The sequence below is a fragment of the Schistocerca serialis genome, chromosome 4 (genome assembly GCF_023864345.2).
Source record: "Schistocerca serialis cubense isolate TAMUIC-IGC-003099 chromosome 4, iqSchSeri2.2, whole genome shotgun sequence".
NCBI classification, from domain to species: Eukaryota; Metazoa; Arthropoda; class Insecta; order Orthoptera; family Acrididae; genus Schistocerca; species Schistocerca serialis.
In genome coordinates this window covers 242,827,241-242,844,376 of record NC_064641.1, presented here as the reverse complement: position 1 = coordinate 242,844,376, position 17,136 = coordinate 242,827,241, and the positions used below count along the sequence as shown (strand labels likewise).

Sequence of the window (17,136 nt, the reverse complement as noted above, 5' to 3'; positions counted from 1 at the left end):
CCTGCAGCAGATGGAGGCTTAGTTGGAGGGCTATATAGTTGCTTGAGGGGGCTACGGCTTCCATTGTCTCCAAAGCGAATCATTAGAACCGTCTAAATGAGGTCTACATGTCTCGAAGGTTTATAGCCTGTTTCATTCTGTAGATGATGCTTCCCATTTGGTTTGACTGCCAGAGGAGGCTTCGTAGCATTGGAAGAGGGAGCACTGACCTGTTTGCTGGAGTCTGCTCCTGAGGTGTCAGGAGTTCTATAATGTCGGCAGTTGTGGCCTTTTCTGATGTTCTGTGAAGAGCTCTGCACACGATCGTTTTTACGTAATGGTTTGAAGAGGCATAATGTTGCACGGGAGTACTGACCTCGAAATTTTTTAACACAGTACACTCAGTGGTGAACCTTTTTCAATACTGTTCTCCTTCCCCATGTACGTCTTTTCAAAAGCTCAGCCAGCCCTGACTACATTTTAATGTATGACAACGTTGATCGCATCGAATTGCACAAATGGGGGAGCTCTTAGACTGAGAGGATATTCGACGAATGAACTGGCCTAGCCTTTCTCCCAATCCAATGGACCACGAGTGAGAAGGATTGGGGAGATGAACTGCAGCACATACATGTGCACCAGCGACCATCCAGAAGTTCCCAGCTGTTCTAGTGGAAAAACGGAACGACCTACCGCAGTAACTCTGTATCAACCATGTGGCCGGCATGGGAGCACGTTGCTGATCATGCACTGCCCTCCTTGGTTATCACACACCCTGTTAAGAACAATGTCCCAACCTTTTTCATGTCAAGTGTCTTGGTGAATTCAGTATAATTATAGGCTTTGTATAAAAACGGCATTCCTGTTCTTGTCATTGTGTATTTCTTTCGCTTACCTTCTATACTACACAGTAGTATACCATACTACAGCAGTTCTTCCAAAGTGTGGTCCAAGTTTTATTGAGTTACGTTTCTTGGGAGTGACACATCATGAGAAAGTTACTTTCGTCCTTACGTTTTGCATACCAGTGTAGCTGCCACTGCTTAGACGCCACCTCTGCTAACTGCTGCAGGCTGCGTGTAGACCTGATGCTGCAGTGTGTCGAACTGGTGCCTTCCAGACGGGCCCCAACAATTGGTTGACTGCTGCGGATTCCAGGCCACCTCACCGGGAGTCCACCATTGGGTCGGACCACGTGCTTTGTCGCCGCCTACCTTCTGTGGACACACACTACTTCCGCTGCTCATCGCCGCTGCAATCCACCCTGGGGTCGCTGATTCAACTCTGCGTGCTCCCTGCACTGAGCCACGCCCCTCGCCACAAACTGGACCGGCTGCAGCAGACGACAACGTTGCGGCTAACTCTGCATTGCCCCACCTGCCCTATCGCTGACGCTGTGTGTCTGCCTCACCACGGCTTACTAGCCATTGTAATTTGTCCGAAAAGCCTGCTTGCCGTGTCCAGTGCCTTCTCCGCACCCCATAGCCGACGTGCGAACCTGGCAACTAATTGTGCCAACACAACTGCAGTATCTGATGCAATAAATAATGTAATGTTTCTCTAACTCTACTGTCTAATGGACGGGGTACCTGAGTTAACCGCGATCCCCCTTCCCACTACAAAAGTCTCCAATTTCTGTAAACTTCTTCTAGATTGTAACTATTTCTTCCCTTTTACCTTTGGACTGAAGTAGAGCAGCTTCAATAAATAGTGTTCTTCCAAGTAGGGAGCCGATGAACTCGAAGTAGGAAATACAAGATGAGCAAATATGTTTTCGATGCAAAGCCATATTTTTTTAAACACTCAGTACTTTATGCTGTCCGGAACCTAAGTCCACATATCATCTGGAAATGCCATTTTAATGAACTTCATATACTATGTACAATATTCGCAGCAGTTATTTTGGAAAGTAATTAGAGATTCATAAACCACTAATTGTTTGAACAGAAACAATGATCATTCAAATCAGAGGCATTTTGGAAGTTTTGTTTAGCTCCCCACTGACAAAAAAAATAAAATAAAAATAAAACTGCGGTCTAAATTTACAGCAATCATATTTATTATATAGTTGACTTTTACATTTATAATAAATACCCGTTTATAATTTTAATTGTTGCGTGTTATATACACAGAATGTAGACATTTCAGTTGATGCATCAGGCGATGTGATAGGTGGCAAGAAACGATTACAATAACAACAATATTTACACAAATTTTACAATATATTATAGATTTTGGACATTTATAGTTTTTACTTTTTGGAGAGAGAAATTGACCCGTAAGAGATACGCCGATTCTTTGAAGCTGAAAACCTGTGCTTCCTGAAATTTTGAAAACTAGGAAGCGACCTTGAAACTGCGCAGTCTAAAAGTCAAATATGTTTTTGCACGTTGCAGCTCCAAAGAATCCAGCTGAATTCTGGTAACAAGTAAAATATTTCTTCCTCTCTTCTTTTATAATGACTAAGAGCTTGAAAACGCATATTCATTCCGTCTGAGTACTCATCCCTTAAGCGCTATGACAATATACGCAGAGGCGACCAACGATGTTACTATTTCTCTTTTCACAGAAAGTTTATCTCACTATATACAGAAATGTTGTGACATTCACAGACTGAAGTGATAATTCCGGTTGTGCAGGCTATAACAACACGGAACACCGCCGGCAAGCTGAGAAGACTCACAACAGTTCACACAATCCAAACGGGAGTTAGATACACGATAAGACGTCTTGGGCCAATACGACGAGTTTCAGTTACTTTTCATAGGCTCATGCCTGATCTGGAATATTATTTATCTTGGACTGTAAAGAAAACTACCGAATTTCAGGAGCTTTTTTGTTGCATTTCTAAATGATGTCTCCACGGCGTATATTGGACTCGGCTTTTATCCAACAGTCGTTTTCTAGCTTCTGCAGTTTAAATTCAATATTGTGGCGAATTTTGTAAAGCTTCTAAACAGATGTGAAACTTTGGAGTACACAAACACGAATGAAGCCACATTATCCAATAGAATACACAATTGTAACATCACAATTACATAAATATTTGTCATTAATTATCCACAAAAATATTTCTTATTTGAAAAAACACATATATGCTGCAAGGGCTAACTACGATTACACACACTGTACAGAAGGTGAGACAGGTTGTTCTGTTTTTCACATATCACTGTAAAATTTTTGTTTTACACTCTACTTATTTAAGATTCACAATTCCTTGGTATAGTTGGTCAGTTTGTTTCTTCTTATTGGTCTGAAAAAAAAAGAAAATAGATAAATAAATTAGTCGTAAAAATGACAATGTGGTTGAATTTTTTGGTATTTTATAGTTTGTAAATGGGTGGTTATACATCTGTATCTTCGAAATTTTACAGAAGGAAATTTTAGACAGGCTATTCCAGACACAGTTACAAAATTTGGAGAGTTCTGCACAGTTTTGAAGACTGTTTGGTGTTGTGTATATAGTAGTATTAACTGAAAAATAATACAAATGACCAGGGTAACGGATGGGAGCAAACAGCTTTTCTTGTAATGACTTACTACATAGCGATGGAAGAAGAGTTAAGTGAAAACAGTTATTGAAATATAGGACGGCAATTGAGTATGAGTCACATCTTTCAATAAAAATCAAGCGATGATTAAGGTGGCAACCGCTGCTCCTTATTGAAACAACTGTATATTTACATATCAAAGCACAGGACTGTGATTATTCCACTGCAGTCTATTTAGAGTTTCGATGTTAATACCCGCACTGTATTACGACCGTTTTCACCACAACAGCAGCAATATTTAGATTATAACTTGGTTTAAGCTCACACGGAATCACATTACACTAAATTGATTACAAGTGTCAAAAACCTTGAATTATAGGAAAAAACAATTTTATTAAAACCTTGAATTATAGGAAAAAACAATTTTAGATTCGCGGAATAAAATATTACTATAGATTGGGTGTTCCAAGACTTTTTGTCACTGTGAACCACTTGACACTCTTCAGAAATTGAGGCGTACCACTACAGCGTGTTTATGTTTAACAGACCCTGGAGGTGGGAGAGGACAGGTGCAGGGATGAGAAACGATACGGGGGGAAAATTTTCACCATCTTCCTCAGTGCTAACAACGCACATATGGATTTTGCGTCATGCTGATCAGCTACTAAGCACGACAGAAATGTGACACATATAAGCAATTAGGTTTCGTGGAAGCACTTTTTACATTGTCGTTCATGTTCACAAGTGGCACTTACTTGTGGGAAATAATATGAAATTAAGCTTAGGAGGTTCTAACACAATATTCAACGTATAAGGGGCGATACATTTTAAAAAAATTATTAATTTTTTACATCATAAATAATATAAAGCAGCTGTCTAAGAACGTGAAGTATAGTAAATTAGAGTACGAAAAGAAAAATAATTCAGAATATAATATGACTTCAACATCAGTAATCAATTAATTTTCAAATTTAGATTCTGATGTAAGAACATCTACATGTTTTACTTCGCAGCATGTTTTACTTCGCAGCATGTTGCCGTTTGTAGTCAGAGCTTCATGGTCTGGCTCGATTGAGCTCAACTAAAATCCAGATTCTTCTTCAACGCTAAGTCTCTTTCTGTGTTTATTTTTAAATTACAACACATGTAAAAATTAATAAATGGTAACAAAAATCGGATTGCTTGTTTGAAAAGAGAATGAAATTCTGTTTTTGTTCCCATACAGAAAGAAACCAGAGTTTTCTTTTTAAAAGCATCTTCCATTGAACTGTCGCGAGTTATATCGATGGGAGTTTCTTTCGTGATGCTTCTTCCGGTACTTTTCCTGAAAATGAATTTCTTATCCAGCCATACAGTTTTTGTGTAGTCTTTGGGAAAGAGCTCTTCAAAACTTTCTTGAAGGACCCCTAAATGTAAAACAATGTCTCGAACTATATTTTTCGTGGGAACTAGTTCAATGTCTTACAAAAATTATGCAATAGTATGGAACGGAAAAAGATATTGTTCAGTACTTGTGAACTAAAAAGAGTCAACTTCCATTTGAAAGAAGATACTTTGTTACCTGCTAAGAATGGTGTTGTGCCTCGTACTTGTAGGCCCTTATTCAAAATTTGAAGTCTGTGAAGAATATCAGCTAATTAGGCGAATCACAGTAACCACTAAGCAGACAAAGAATTCTGCATGTCTTTATTCTTGTCACTGAGAAACATAAGAAAACGTAAAAACTTCGTACCTCAGTTTAAAGATTCGATTTAAAATCTTGCCATGAGAGAGTTATTTTACTTCAGTATGAAGCAAACTTTTAAATCTCCCATAGCTTCACACAACAGCGTGACTGACAGTGAGTTTAGAGCTCTTGCTTTGATGAAGATTATAACCTCTACAGCCTCTGCCAAAACAAAATGAGGAGTTTATAGCATTTTCTTAGAAGCCAATGTATTATAGAGTCTTAGAAGCCAATGCTTCTCCGTGTATTATAGAGTTTATGTGCTACTTTCTTCACTTTTGCTTCCAGCCCTATTAAGTACCACGAATTTCATTTGCCGCCGTCTGTAAAAATAGCAACACATTTCTATCAATAAATACCTACACTTAACAAATAAAGGCCGATCATACTGAAAATGTTTTCTTTTGACTAAAGTGGTCTCCAAAGAAAAAAAAACTCTTGTCTCATATCTTCATGACATCAAAATGTACAAGAACTAGTAGCTGCGTCATATTTGTGATTCTATACTCTCGTCTGTTTGAAGAGCGAAATAAATGCCCTTTTGCAGCTATAATAGCAACGTTTCTGCAATATTTGAAGACTGTCCTCAGTTCACCTTTTTACCGTGTTGTTGCATAACGGAGCTTTATTTCTTTATGGCCCTTTTTCCACCAAATCTGCTTACACCATTTCTCTAGCCGCTGGCGGTAAGAGAAACTCACAAATCTGTGAGTATTCCTTCCTTTGCAATTCCAAAACCAGTCACGTGTAACGTTGTTATCAAGTCAGTATCGGTGTTATAAAAATTTGCCAAGCATTGGGACTCATTTTTACCAATCGGAGATTTTCTTTGAAAAAAGTCAATAGGTTTACCAACTAACTCAAAGACAGAGAACCTTGACGATATTTCAAGAAAGAAGGCTTCATGCTTTGATCTGAAAGTGTTCTAAAGAAACTAACGCATTTGGGGATTGGGCTACCACTGATTTCTGTACTGGCCTTTACTGTAAGTCCAAAGCGTAAGTAGTTTTCGTCATACTGGCGGTTAGATGTTGGTTCAGGTTCTTTAAGTACTTCCTTGAAGGTAAGACGAACTTTCTGGGTTAAAAATAGCTTTATAGTTAACATAAAACACACTCACGAGTAAATCACGCAATAAAGTTAAACTACACATCAGAATCATAGTAGTCAAGAATGAGATGGCTGTAAAACGCATACTTCCAAAAGCAATGTTTCTTCGTATGATACCATTTGAGGCAACGGCGAACAGAGCGGCAGTAGCAACAACAAACCGTTCAGTGTGCAATGGCTGCAGCGGAAACATCGATTCGGCGCAAAAGATGGGGGCAGTTTCAAACCAACACAAAAATATTCGAATAACCACCGACAAGACCCGAATATATCGCCAAAGAAAAAAAAATGAAGGCTGGGATGGGAAGGGTATAATCCGACACACCTGCGTCCTGTATATAATCAAAAGCAAATATTCTGCGGTAAATCCATTTCAACATTATACAAACGTTAGTTTTATCGATCATTTTTTTCACTTTCATTTTACTTTAAAAGTAAAGTAACAAGGTATAATAATTTTACTTGTATCAGCATGTGTTTTGTTTACTTGCACGCGTGCCATCTGAAACGTCCTCACGTATCACCTTTGGTATGCGTGCCACCATCTGGGAGCCCCTGCTATAGATAATAATATTTGACTTAGAGGAGAAGTAAAGTTTCTCAGCTAGGAATCGAAACTGAAGTAAAATTAAAAAGAAGAAAATACATACAGACATAATCAACAAGGAAAATTATCATTTATCATTACGATGGGAAACGCAGGTTATGATTATTAGTCTAGCAGACACATACACAAAATTCCTCTGAAGTTACGAAAGAATTAAAATAATACATCATTGCAGGAAAGTATTTCTTTACTTTGTAATATGGAGGAGTCTCTGTTAACGCCATGAGACTGGCAAGAAAAAATGAGTGTGATACGCGAGTACAAGAACTCAGCAAGTGAATTACCTAAGGGTCTGTCACCTCCATTCTCCATTTTCATGCTCCTGTTAAGCCGAACAACTCAGCGGAGGGTTGGGTAACCAAACCAAGCGGGAAACAATCGGTGAACAGAGAGCATTTCGATTGCAACACGACTTGGGCGTGGAAAACTTTCCTTTCCACAGTAGCAAAAGAAATGACCGTTATATTCTTGGGCTTAGTGAGACTCACAGGAGCAGAAGTGGCCATTTCATGACCCAAGGAAGGAACGATGTGTACATTCCATGGACCAGTGACCAAAGCAGAAACGGTGCTGCAATAGTTGTTCCCCGAAAACTGAAAAGCTGTGTTATCGGCTATGAGCCCGTTGATGACAGGATAATGTCTATTAAATTGAAAGTTTCTCCTATTAACAAAATATCCTTCGGATCCCCTACAATCGCAGCATCGGATGAGGAGATAGACGAGTTCTAAGAACAACTGGAACAAGTCCTTAGTAAGATCCGTAATAAGCAACAGGTGACGGTTCAAGGAGACTTCAATCCTGAAATTGGAGATACAACCAAGACACCCACTTACAGTCTGTGATTGTATCTTATGATCTCGGCGAGATAAATGAACCAGGCAGGTACTTACTAGATTTCTGCGTAACGTCGTGACTGTCTGCAACATTATGTTACGATGTCACCCAAGACGACTGTGGACTTGGATGTCACCCGGGGATTGTATAAGAAACGAGACTGATATCATCCTAGTGCGAAGACTTTAATCTTAGACAGCAAGATCTTTCCTGGAGCTGACGGTGAAACTGATCACAATCTGTTGTCCATGAAAATGCGGATTAAGGTGAAATCCACCTAGAATAGCGCAGAAAGACAGCTAAGTCTAATAAACAAGGAAGCTCTTCGAGAATCTGGTGAGCTTGCAAGACCAGAACACAACATCAGTCTTGAGAAGGAAGCACCATAATCACAAACATGGGATCGAATGATGGACGTCGTTTCTTCGTCTCTTCAATATCAGAACGACCATTAAGTACTAAACATCCTCGGATATCGTAGTCCGCACTGCATTTAATTAAAGAGAGAACCAATCCGAAGAAAACTCGTATCTGCGCTATCCGGGATCAAGACATAAATAAGAGTCTGTGGAAAGAAATACAACTGCTCCAACTACAGAAATATTGCTTTTATATCCCACGCTACCAATATTTTGTTCTGCATCTTGAACCAGCGTTTAAAGCCGTACTGTAGAAAGGACAGGTTAAACTTCATTAACGGTTTCTGTGATGAGTTAGGTCATCATCATAATCAAAACCAAGTGTATGAGCTCTTCAAGAAACTCAACAGCATCACCGGTGAATTTAATCCTCGTGTGTCGGTGGTAGACGATGAGACTAGCAATCCTATCGTAGACAAGGAAGACACTGTTGCAAGGTGCAAACAATACTGTGTAAATATGGTTCTCGGCTGAGACGTCGGATGGTACTGTGTAAAGTTATAATCGGAAATTAAAAACAATACGGACAGTCAAGCAGAATTTACATTATAACTTAGTCTTACACAGAGAGATAGAGAAAGCCATTCATCATCTGAAGAACTATATGTCTCCTAGTCTAGACAGTATGTATGGGAAGATCATCAGAGAAATGGGGCAGGAAGGTGCTGACGTGTTGGGTTCATTGTGTACAAGAATATGGGAAACTGGGTGGTGGCCGTAAGATTGGTCGAAGTCTCTCTTCATCCCTCTACATAAGGTAGGGTCAATCTGGAACTGCTCCAACCACCGAACTATTACTTTCATTTCCCATGCCAGCAATATTTTGCTCTACATCTTGAACCAGCGTTTAAAGCCGTATATTCAGCCTCGCATATCGACAGAGCAAGCAGGTTTCCTTGAAGGAAAAGAAGTCGTGAACAGATTCTCAAGATACAACAAATAATCGAGAAATCGTGAGAGTTCTGTGTTCCTGTTTTCTTCTGCTTCCTTGACTACAGGAAAGCCTTTAACTGTGTTGCCAGGAAAAAGTTGTGGCAGGCGCTAACAGATTTCGGTGTCTCACCATACTTGGCAGCACTGATCAGAAATCTATACAATAATCACCTCTCGGCTTGTTTCATATCTTTAGTATATCAAAAGTTGTCAGGCAGGGTTGTGTTATGTCCCCTCAACTACGCAACTTCTATGCAGAACAATCACCAGAAATGCTCTTAATGGCTGGACTAAAAACATCTCAACTATTGGTAGAACTAGTAATAACCTCCGCTTTCCCTATGATATTGCGCTTTTAGCCAGAATAGAAGGTGAAATGGTTGAGCACCTAACAAAGAAAAAGGGCACTATCATGTGGATTAGACATCTGTCTAGGCAAGTCCTAACTCAGATTGATAAAAGGAAACTGAAGTTGTATATTCTTTCATCTATCTTGGGTCAACCATCGGGGACATGGGAAGGTGTGAAGATACAATGAGAAGACTCATCGCTCTAGGGGCACCAAGATCTGACAGGACAGAGCGATGGCGAACATCGCAAAGATCCGGCTTGTTGAATCACTTGTGTTTTCCGTTGTCTTTTACATTTGAGAAACATGGACCTAAAGGCCAGAGACAAGCAGTGTATTGATGCATTTGAGCTCTGATGCAGGCGCAGGATACTGTGCATAAAATGAACCGAAAGAACAAAAAATGTGTCAATTATTGAGGTACTTGATATCTCCGGGCGCCCTTTTTCTCCTTTCAACCAAAACATTCTCCAGTTCTTTGGCAATTTTGTGAGAAAAGATGCAGAAAATCTAAAGGAAATAATCGTGGAAGTAAAGATCGAGGGAAAGAGACTGAGGGGAACACCAGCGAGCAGGTGGACACATCAAATAATCTACGGTCTACCTCTTCAGCAGACTCTAAAAGTAGCTGGTAACCATCGAGAATGGAGACGTTTGGTTTGGTTCATGTGGTCACAACGTTCAACAGTGAGCATAAGATCTTGTGGTGATGACATAGTTATACATTCTCTGTTTCTCATTTGTTTTGTCACATAGCACCTATTGATATCGAAAATAACATGAGTATGTGTAGATGGTATGCATTAATATATCTAATTATTGGGATAGCAGTCAGAAAACGGTTGTAACTGAAGTCACACTAAAAATCGCATACTATACTGCAGACTAGCATTGTAATTGGGCGCTTTATAGTATTGTCACCTAATGGAGAAAATTAAGACTTTACAAGAAAGTAGAAAATAAAACAGGAACGACAAGAATCGAAGATGAGTTACGATGGTAGTGACGGACGATTGTGTTCGTTTCTGCACTGTGAGCACTGCTGACTTTTACCCAGGGAGCAGCTTGCTCCATCCCAGAAACAACTGCTTAAAAGTTAGGGGAAAAGGGCGAAAATTAAATTAGAAAATAAACCAACTTTACTCATTCATTTTATTCTCTTATAACCGAATCGTGATATTTATTTTCAAGTAAACAAATTTTATATGATAGTAACATTAGTTTCTAATAAAAAAACATTATTATTTGGGGTAGAGAGTGCGATTTCATACATTTTGAGCAACTAGATATGTTAGCAAATGGGTAATTGTATCGATAATATCAAATTAAATACGGTATAAGCTTATAAAGCAACAACTGTCAGGGTTGAAAATTTTTAGTGTGGCATGCTAACAGTAAGCAACGTAAATACTGCGTTGCAATGTGCCTTCAATCTATATAGGTCGACAAGCACAAGTAAGGTCGACACTAAAATATATATTAAAAATTCTTATCAAAAAATTGATCTGTAAATACATTAATTTCAGACGGTTTTCTAGTAGATACTGCAAAATAGGGAATGAATCATTAACTCCACAGACACAGGTGTTCGTGCCGTCATAAAGGTTTTGCACATTCCAACAATCGATTAACACCAATGAACGAAATAACTCTGCACTGGATATTTATGAGAGAAGCTAATATCCAAATCTGATTGCCGGGGACAATTGAGATATCCAGAATACTCAGAGTGCACAGTTAGAACAGAAGGAGACTGTATCACACAAGAACACGTGACAATTTTCAACACGATGCTGCTTAAAATGCAGTGAAATGCATAGGTGAATTCATGACAGTGTATCATGCACATTCGTGTAAGATATTGTGACAGAGGAATGAGGCTTTGATGATTCTAAAGAAAATTTACTTCCTTGTATGAAATTGGTTTATCCCAAATTCAATATTCTCTAGCGCATCATTCACACCAGCACAGAATTTTCAATGGAACTTGAGCTGAGGATGGACCTTCGTTGAAGATAAATCATTTTCCTTTCTTGTAGGAATTGACAAGATGGTACGAGCTAACGATTCATCAGAAGTGATCTATTTGTAGCTGATTGATGAGGAAGGTACTTCGAGATGGTGAGACAGAAATTTCCTCCAATTCTCTTTAAAATATGAAATGTTTGTAGCACTGTTGATTACGCTTCGCGAACATCCCCCAGCACGTCTGAGTAATGGAGCCGCCAACAGCCAGTAAAAGCATCGCTGTCTTCCGTTTGAATTAATGAGTCTATTGTCGTTTATTCATTAGAAACGAGTCTCCTAAGATTGTAATTGGTTTTTGAAATAAAGGTTTGTTTTGTACCTGTTAAGGAAACTAATGTTTACTGATCCACCAAAAATTGATTCTAGAAATCTGTTTCACGTGCTTAAGAAAGCTGTGCGTGAGAGGACAGACAATGAATACAGCTAATGAGTCCGTGTAGCGATGTAGGACGAGACGAAACGACTCCGTTTCAAATGTAACCGTATGCTCTGTTTTGTTCACTGTGTATAAGAAAAGCGAAAGATAGTTTTTTTACACCATGGGTAAGTTTCATTCAATGTGTCTCGCGCTTTTAAAGAGATGTGTACACTAACGACACCATTGCTTACCAAGAGTGCGGAAAAGCGTAAATATGGGACAAAGACGCCGTATGTTGTAACATAAGCCTGTAAAAATTCAAGAAGGGTGAAGTGAGTCAGTTGTGAAAACTGACGATGATTCTGCTACATACCGAATTTGTAGATACATTCATTTTTAGGGTCTCTTTGGCGGGTTGGGTCAGCTTCAAACTATGCATTCTCGCATAGCAAGTTCGTGAAATCAAGAAATTTGAAACTGAGTTTCAACATTAGCAGAATTTAAAAATTAGATTTGTGGTCTCCATGAACACACATATTATTTATTCTTAGGATCATTAAAACCGAGTTATGCCTCATGAAATTTCATTCAACAGTTTTATAGTTTGCTGTTAGAGTTATTATGTGCATTGAACTTAATATACAGACAAGTAATTAACTTCCATCAGAATACGTTGCATTGTAGCCAATGTTGACGGTGACAGGGAATCTATTTATTTGGACATATACTACGCACAGAGCAACCTCGTACAGACTACAGACTGATTACTGTCGGGGGCGCTCAGTACTTACTATTTTCACCACAAACCCCTTCTTCTTTATTTCAAACCATTTCTGGCAATGTACGAGTATTTCATAATTGTCTTAAGTCTTGCAGTAATTTTCCGTTAACACCTCTCACCTGTAATTGTGTACCTCCCCATCACTAACAACGAATAATACAAAGCGCATGTCCTATATGTCGATGGTCCGACAACTACTTTGCCAATTATCCTTAAGGTATATGTTCAGGTCAGGAAAAGAACTGCTTCTGGGAAGGACACTTTTAGTTTGAAAGCACGCTGTGGCACACTGTTTTAATCTATAAGAAATTTTATACAGTGCGTTCAAATGAATGACACATTCAAAGCGAAAAATAATCCTTAAGCTGCATGTAGCTTATCCTTCTCTCTGTACCTTCAGTCATAAAGAATAGTGACAAGGTTCCCGTTGGGTCACAATGGCAGGAGTGGCTGATTGATATTGTGAGGTTATTGATATGATTTTGCTAGCCCACACTACAAGCCGGCCTGAGTGGCCGTGCGGTTCTAGGCGCTACAGTCCGGAACCGCGCCACCGCGCCACCGCTACGGTCGCAGGTTCGAAACCTGCCTCCGGCATGGATGTGTGTGATGTCCTCAGGTTAGTTAGGTTTAAGTAGTTCTAAGTTCTAGGCGACTGATGACCTCAGAAGTTAAGTCGCATAATGCTCAGAGCCATTTGAACCAACCCACACTACAGAGAGAAGCGTAATGTTACTGATTAGATCACATACCAATATAATTTTCGCGAGTTTTGATTCTTTTAGAGCTAGTGCATCAGATTGTTAAATATCGAGTTGGCCTTGTTTAATCCTACAGTTAATTTTGGAACTAAGAAATAATAAACTTAATTGTTAATGCATCGACAAGACTAAGTTTTGGTATTTTTCTACATATACTATTCCCTTCTTCAATTTTGCCCACTGTAACTATTTGCTTGAATGTCCTGGTACCATTTAGAATGGAAATTTTATTTAAAAACTTATAAACTCTTTACATTATGATCATCAACAAGAATCCTTTATTAACCGTCTGTCCTCAGAGGCCCTTCGGTGGTGTTTGATATCTTCCCTGTTAGCACCAATACATTTTATTTTAATGAAATTATATTACTTTTCCTAATTTGTCAAGTTAGACATAATTTTGTGTAAAACTATAAAATTTTACCTGCAGCTTCGTGTTAAACTGTTGATGCACATTTTCTCCCGACACGGACCTCGCAGGCCCGTGCAGTTAGAAGCAATTTTTCAACAACTAGATGTCTACCTGTCCAGCGTCTGTTACGCCATTTGCCATTTTTGACTCGCACTGTTGTTCTTTCAGTGTCCAACGATCCTCTTTCCGATAAGCACGTGTCTACTTTGGTGTATTATTTCATAACAGTTGTTGTTGTGCAAACTGAAAATATAACGTAGAAAATGACTATCAGAGGAGGAGGTAAGGGAATTGTTGGAGCAGTCTTCTGATTCTGGAAACCCATCTACTGAATGTGAATCTTCTAGTGACAATGGTACTGAGGTACAGGTCGATGACAACTCAGAATTAGACGAAGATGATGGTCATGAAGAATCCCTTTACGGAGATGAGAAGAACGTTTTAGACCAAATTCTGTTGAGTGTTACTGTTTTCTCTTAACGGGAATGAAATATGGGCCACAGCTCCTCAAGTGGGAATTCCTAATAGGAGGAGTACAACGGGATGTATTGAAAGACGACCAGGGACCTACAAGATATTCGATCAGGGACTGTGATAATGAAGCAACTTGTTTTATATTGTTCTTTAGGGTAACACTCATTGTAAAAGTGTGTATGTGGACCATCAAGGAAAGTCAAATACTTTATGACGGGCTGGGTGGATATAGTTATATATAAAATGAGAAATTTTCTTGGTCTTCTGATCCTGACTGGCGCTTACTAGCCAAGCAATAAAGATATCAGTCTGCTTTGGAATGATGAGACTGGCCGACCACTGTTCAATGAAATTATGTCTCGCAGCAGCTTCCATGATATTCTGAGGACGTTGCGCTTTGATATTGCAGCAGCCCAGCCCGGCGTAAACAGAGTTCAAGTGACAAACTGGAACCAACCAGGGAAGTTTTTGAGATGTGGGACACTACCCTTAACGATGCCTACATTCCGGGATGGTGTGTGGCAGTGAATGAGCAGTTGGCCACACTTAGAGGTCGCCGACCATTTCGACAATACATCCCATCACAACCTAGTAGACGCGGAATAAAGTTCTGAGCAGTTTGTGACAACGGAACAACCTGCTGCTGGAAGAGTAAAGTGAATTTGGGGAAGTAGGAAGAAACTTGGGGAGAACGTTGTGAACTTCGAAAGTCTGGGCGTAGTATCAACTGTGATAATTTTCTTACATATCTTGAATTTTGATTTAGCTCATTATTTGTTGCTAGAAGATCTGACACTAGATTGTACTATCGGAAAAAACAAAGTTGAGATACCTGCCTATTTTATTACATCTAAAGGATGTGAAGTAAACTCTACACTATTTGGTTTTCAACCAGATGTGATGACAGACTCTTATCTTCCTAAGAAAAACTTGTTACCGTCCTTAGCTCTCTTCATATCCAACCAACGGTGTTATCATCACGAGTAAAGGAAACCGAAGATATTATGAGATTCAAAGCCAGAAAGGGTGGCGTTAACTCCATGGACCGGAAGAAGTGACGCTACAGTTTGAAGAGAAAAACAAGGCGTTGGCCGTTGGTGGTTTTCTTCAATATGATCGATAAGTTTAATGAATGCATATATAATTTGGATGATACTGGTTACCAATAAAAAAAGAGACCTCTGACTTCCATAACCAATTTGGGAAAGCAGCTAGCAGGGGTATAGAAGTTAATGAGTTCATTAATAGCACCGAATGAAGGAAGCGCAGTGAAACCACCAGCTAAGAAAAGGAGAAGATGTGCTTATTGTGTAGAGAAGAATAATAGAAAAAGTCAAGTTACCTGTTATAAATGCGCCAAACGTGTATGCTCAAAACAGTTTGTTATTGTCTGTTGCCCTGAGCACATTTTCAGTAAGAATAAAAGATACCAGCAAAAGTATAAAAAATGTGTTTAAAATGTAAACTTTAAATATACATACTCATTTTAACTTCAAATATACAAATTATTTGGGCCTAAAGAGTCATTCACCTCATAGGTAATCACAATAGTGTCAATTTATGTTACTTTAAACAACACGGGCCTGAGAAGCCAAACTGATAGGCAACACTATGTGGGTTTCCTGGTAAGCAGAGGGTTAAAGACCATATTTTCCAAAATAAATTTTGATTTTAGTCAGGCACAGGAAAAGATTATTCCAGTTCGTTGAATACATCGTCGAATATTTTCAAAATTCTGCCTCTGAAGCAGTTGATAAGTCACAGGGAATTACGAACTTTGTGGCTTTGTCACTGATATTAATCTGTAATATTTGTTGCCTCTACTCCTCATTCCTGTGTTACAAAATGTTCACCACATGACAAGAAAAGTGAAGCACTCAGAAGACATGGTCAGATATGCATGCATACCATTGGTGCGTATGCAGTTCTGTAAGACAGGTAGAGCGGCCACCAGAGTTCAAGAGTGTTGTTCGTGTTTAGTGTTGTTACCCATCCTGGTAACGTATATAAGGAACTTGAAGTTGTCGGACAGTCGTGAGAGACAGCATTATCGCCATGTGACTGTTTGGAAGGTGCCTAACCGTGGGCCTCCATTAAATCAACTCGTCTAATTGTGCAACATCCAGATTGGTAGGACATTCGGCTGAGGCAGTGGTCCAGTGTTGCACTGCATGTGAACGTGAGAGCAGTCATATTCGACATCATGTTTCCGGCTGAGCGTATATGACGTCCAGAAGGGACAATTGCAGTATTGTGCACCAAGCACATCGAAACTCCTTGTAACGTAGCAAATTACTGTGGGATAACATTCATTGCAGTAAGATACGCAGACTTGGAGCCAGTGGCTGAAAGGAGGCTGCAGAATTTTGTCTTAGCGATGATTCATAGCACTGTTTTTCACTATTAGAGTTACGCGGCCTCAGCAGGGTAGGTATTAGGTGGCATTTTTCTTCAACGCTGCTTTTTCGCTGCCTAGTAAGTACCTAAGATTGGAGAGTGAAGGGACGTCGAGCGGAAGCCGTACTGAGGTAGGTGGACATTTTAATAACAGCAGTACGAAAGACAAACCGACCCCGCCCCGCCGCAACCTCCACATGTGTGTTTTCCACATGAGGTGAGTAACGGGCGCTGTGCAATGTTCTGTGTCGTCCTGCACGACTGGTCAGGAACTAGCAGCAGGTGGACTAGGGAATGACCATCCTATGCTTAGGCTGTCATTAACACCACATGCTGCATTTTGCGTTGTACCATGACCAGGGAGTACGGACTACTGATGAATGACATCGCACCGTGTTCAGCAATGTACTGCGGTTCTACACTGTCCTGGATGGCCATCGTTGGCGACTACAATGGCGACCTCTGGAGAGGCAC

General features: G+C 39.6%; 1 long non-coding RNA gene across 1 annotated transcript in view; it reads right to left on the bottom strand.

Annotated features, from left to right (window-relative positions):
* Window positions 1-2,052: 2,052 nt before the first annotated feature.
* LOC126474971 (uncharacterized) overlaps window positions 2,053-17,136 on the bottom strand; it is a 34,120-nt gene continuing 19,036 nt past the window's right edge. The window contains exon 3 of the long non-coding RNA XR_007586615.1: window positions 2,053-3,232. This is a non-coding gene — a long non-coding RNA (uncharacterized LOC126474971). The remainder of the gene's footprint in view (window positions 3,233-17,136) is intronic.